The 5,251-nt window shown below is 34.0% G+C and overlaps 1 pseudogene; it reads right to left on the bottom strand.

Annotated features, from left to right (window-relative positions):
• Positions 1-526: 526 nt before the first annotated feature.
• LOC129772091 (U4 spliceosomal RNA) lies at positions 527-656 on the bottom strand (annotated as a pseudogene).
• Positions 657-5,251: the final 4,595 nt, after the last annotated feature.

The following is a 5,251-nucleotide window of genomic DNA, read 5'->3' as shown; positions in this document are numbered from 1 at the left end:
TCTCAAAATATTTTTGCAAGATGATTTTAATAATTTTTTGTTTGTCTGGTTACTTTTCGAGAATTCCTAAATGGTCTGACCTGAACCTCGGGTCTAAAAAGGATGCAATCAGATAATTTAGATCTTCTTTTAAGGAGTTAAAATATTCTCCCCGACGTTTTAAGATGTTCTCATACGAATTAAGTTCGGTGTTCTTTGTGCAGTCTCGCCATATCCAAATAATTTTTGATACAGGAAAATGTGGAATTACCTCGAATCTATAAAAGCCCAACGCACTTCTCCACCAAGCCTAACAGTTGTTGAGATTTTAAATTAGTGAATTTGTTGCCGATCATAATAATTTCGATTTGTGGTGATGTAAGTGTTCGCCCTTCAGACTACCCTTCCCGAAGACAGTTCTAAGTTTGTTCTCAATCTCAATGAAAATCATTGATTGCTGATTGCATGTAACTCTTACTCTTCCTCTGCCAGAATTCGAATTATCTCAATACACTCACAAAAATCTATTTATTATAATATAAAACCATTATCAGAATAAAACTGTTCTAAATCCATTGTAGAAAACATGATATACTATTAAAAAGTTTTTTTTCAATTAGCAATAATCGCACCTCGGTATAACCTCATTGGTTACGTTATAGCCACTGCGCAAAGCTTAATTGGATACTCATTCTAAACGAAAATTTCATAATCGTTCAAAATTTTTATTGAAAATTGTGTTTGTTTCTTTCTTACGTTTAACACTTTATTTGCACCATTCCACATGCCGTTTCTCTTTTATGCTAATAAAGAGCCGAATATCCGGTATCCAGCCAAACCAGTATCCGTTTCATCACTAATTATGATTTTTGTAGAACCATTTTTCCAGTCTTCCTCCATAGATCAGTGCTCGAGTTTCTCCCTGCAGTCTACACTCCATGCTATTCCAGAAAAGATAGTAGTCTCTTCCGAAAATTTTCTGGTTCATGGTCCCAAAAGTATCGAAAATTTCGTTTTTCAGTCCACAACTGCAGATCGAATGCCAGCTAAGAAGATAGGAAACTTTTTGGGGAATTTCGAATTCTTCTTAATTTTACACTCTTCCGGTTAACTGTGGTATGAAATTGTTGTTCAAGAATTTGATTGAAAACTGACAGGCAGTACATTTCGTCGTCCATAACCATTTTCGTACGGTATCAAACATGTTTTTCCTCCAAATTCTACTTTGCATTACAGTCCGGTACAATATGGTCCTTAAAATTTCCTAATTCGGCCCTCTTCATCGCTTTTGAGACGAAGGATTCCGAACCATTTGCCTTTCCCGTCGAATCCCTCGATCGAATCACGACGCTTTCGCTCCTGTGGAGCCCTAGTGTAAACAATCAAACTAACTCTGACAACCAATGCTTACTGTGATACACAAAGCCAATTTCACTAAGCGGTGAAATTTTGAAACAAATACCCTTTAGTCTCAAATTCCAAACACTTAAGCATGGTTAGCAACTAAACAGTGTCTCATTACTCAAAATGGTACTGTTCCGCGAAACTACAATAGAGCCTTTTTTCATTTGACTACTATAAAATAGATTTAAAAATACATATTCATTGTAAAAACTATAAATATGTTAAATTTCATTTGTCTCAAATTCCGAACACTATTTTTGTTACTGACTCAAATTCCGAACACTATTCATATACCGTTTTGTCTCATATTCCGAACACTTATGCTTTGATGGCCATTAAACATTGTCTTATTACTCAAAATTATACGCTTTCGCGAAACTAATTTGATTTTTGGATACAACAGAGCCTTCTTATTTGACTACAAAAAAAAAAAGATTTACAAATACATATTTTCTGGGTAAAAAATAGAAGTATGTTTAATCACTTTTGTCTCAAATTTCGAACAGCAAAAATGCATTTTTTTAAATCATAGCTTTTAAACTACAGGGCCGATTCATATGATCGATGTATCAAATTAAAGTCAATTAGCTAGTCCTTTTTTGAAAAATGGCATGCTTGTAAAAAAATTGGATTTTGCTTTTGTAATTATTGATTGTATTTGTTTCTTATAGTTTACATCGTTTCGGGACCAAGGGCGCTATATCGGTATCGATACCTGTAAATGATGTCAAAATGAAGTCTATAACCCGAAATATAATTCACATTCAAAAATGAAGTGTTCGCAATTTGAATCATGCGTAGAAACTTGATTCATATTCCGAACACTATTTTTGATGAAGTTTTCTGCATGAAATATCATTTTATTTCATCCATTTATTGTAGATTCTTACCATTTCTAGCACTTAACATGATAACAACAAACAAAATAGTTGAAAAAACTACAAAAACTGAAAACTTAACGATGTTTGTTTTTCACATAATTTGCTAACGCAAACATTTTATCATTGGTTCTGACTGTCACTGGTTGCAAATGCTGAATATTATAAATTATAGGTTGTATCGGTACTTGTAAGTGATGTCAAAATGAAGCCTATATCTCAAAGAATGTCTGTGTTTTCATTATTCAATTATTCATAGCATAAAAGTTTAGTAAATTTACATTTAAAAATGAAGTGTTTGGAATTTAAGACTGTTCGGAATATGAGGCAAAACGGTACTAATGAGAAAGAAGATTTCTGCGTAAATGATCATTTGTTCATCCATTTGTAGTAGATTCTTACATTTTCTAGCCCTTAACATGAAAACAGCAAACAAAATGGTTAAAGAAACTACAAAAACTGAAAAATTACCAATGCTTTTTTTTACGGAATTTGCTAACGCAAACATTTTACCACTGGTTTTGACAGTCAATTTTTTGTTAGTATCATGAATTATACGCTGTATCGATATCTTTAAATAATGTTGAAATGAAGCCTGTACCCCAAATGATGTTCGGATTTTCATTATTCATTTCTTTATAATATTAAAGTTCAGTAATTTTACATTCAAAAATGAAATGCGCGTAATTTGAGACAAAACGGTAAATGACTGAAAAAACAGGGTTTTCGTAGTGTTTGCGTTTGTAAGTACGAAGATTTCAAGGAGTTATGATATTCCCTCATATAGTCCCGCATATATAAGCACTCCTTACCCACAAACAAAAGAAAAAAAAAAGTTATGAATCATTAACTCTAAGAGTACGCATAACATTTGGTACTTCTGGTACAAATGCGATGAAGGAACACCTCTAGTTTGATCAATCGGCTAAAAAGACGAGTGAACATTGGAATATGGAACGTTTGGGTTAGTTATGGGGATACACTACAGGTAATTTTTTTTCCTGCTAACATGTAATATGTTGCTGCAATATGTGCGGAAATACAAACGATTTTCAGAAACACTTCAAAACCCCTGTTTTTGACACTATTTTAAAATCGTTGCCAAAAATTTGTTCATTTTTTTCTTCGTCAAAGTAACAAAATGACCTTGTTTTAAAAGTACCTTTTGGTTTGCGATGCAATCGTTGATTAACCTACCGAAACGTTCCAGGAATCAACTGAAATCTGAGTTAGCAAAAAAATGTTTCAATCCACAGAATTTTTGAAAAAACAGAAAAAACGATTTTTCATTTCTTCCCGACATTGTTGTCCACTACACAAATTCACATCAATATAAAAATGTACACGTAAAAAAATTAACTTGTAAGTTGAAGTTTCAAATTGATGTATATCTCCTCCTTGTGGGTTGATTTTTCACGATGTTGCAGTACAGTAAAACCGGTTTTTGTGCGGTTTTTTTTTGTGCGATTTTTTTTTTGTGCGATTTTCTGTTATTGTGCGGTTTTTTTGTGCGATTTTTTGTGCGGTTATGAAAAGAAGCATATTTGACGAAGTTATCGTCCATTTAGTTTTTTTTTCGATGGTTTATATGCATTTCAGTGCGAAAAAGACAGGTGGGTAATGTCGTGTACATAACCGGAGAGACGTGGGACCTTCTCACTTCCTTCGTCCACTTTTCATTCGGCGGAAATATCTTAATGCTGAATGGACACTATCGCTGCCGCCGGTAACTGGTTGCTAGCTGACTGACTGTCGAATTGTAATTGATACTAAAAATTTAAACAGAACACAGAACGGACAATGTATGCATCTATTACAATCGATGCAACATATTCTTTTCTATTTCCCAGGTACATTGATTTTATAGTCCGTGTTAGGGAAACACTGCTCGGTGAGAACAAAAATACCCCTTATTTGCATGTATATTTGTAAAGAGAATTCCCACAGATACATTGATTTTGAAGTCTGTGTTGGGGAAATCGTAAATCGAGCCAATCAATACTTGACAGTTAAGGCGTTTAGATAACGCTTGACATTTTACAGTTATTTAACTCAACAGTTTACAGTTTATCTCAAGTAAAATAACATTTCATTAATTATGATAGACGCGTAGAAATATTTCCTATCAATTGATGCAAACATCTTTCCGATCTATCAAGAAATGATCGAGTTATAAGCATTCGGAATCTTTCATTTTTTCCTGCATGTTCTGTGTTTAGGTTTTCATTTTACCTCTCATATACTCCGGTTAGACGTAGTCCCACGTCAAAAAGCATATTTACGTCTCAATTATCCACTTCTGAAATCATTCCCCTACTCCAATCAAATGCTCTAAGTTTTTCTAAGTTTTTGCATGACATGATTTCTAACAGCAACACGTTTAGACATGCAACTAAAAGCACAAAATAGCCACGCGCAACCGAAAAGGCAAACTGTCCCATTACAAAGCAGGGAAACAAAAGGAAATTGAACGTTGAACGGCGTGGATTTGAGTTATTTTCTTGGGGAAAACATTTTTATGCGGTCCCTATCTACCGCAAAAAAAATATTTTTTTTCAAAATGTGTACCGCAGACGATTTTTTAAAGCTACTGGTGAAGTCTTGCACGATTTTTTTTATGCGGTCCCCATCCCTCGCACAAAAAAGGTTTGCCTGTATGTCCAAAAATCAATTAAAGGTTTCGACTTCACACTCTATTTCTCAATTTTTTTTGTCGTGTGGCGTTAGATCTACTATACACTGCAAAAACGAGTTTGTAGTCAGTCAAAACATTGTGACCTCCCGCTGGAATGTGTCTAATACGTTTCGGTTGGCACCGATGAAAGACCGCTTCCAGGCAAATCGTTTCCTATTATTTCAGGTTGTTTCAACAAATTATATTCTATTATTTTTGCGCAAAGTTTCCCACATTGTCGTAAAAACTAATTCGCTCCGATGAGCAGCATTTTGCACGTTTGTCGTTCGAAATAAATGAGAAAGATTCTAATTAG

Source organism: Toxorhynchites rutilus, chromosome 2 (genome assembly GCF_029784135.1).
Source record: "Toxorhynchites rutilus septentrionalis strain SRP chromosome 2, ASM2978413v1, whole genome shotgun sequence".
In the NCBI taxonomy this organism is placed as follows: domain Eukaryota; kingdom Metazoa; phylum Arthropoda; class Insecta; order Diptera; family Culicidae; genus Toxorhynchites; species Toxorhynchites rutilus.
The sequence above is the reverse complement of the archived record's forward strand: the minus strand, read 5'-3'. Positions and strand labels throughout refer to the sequence as shown.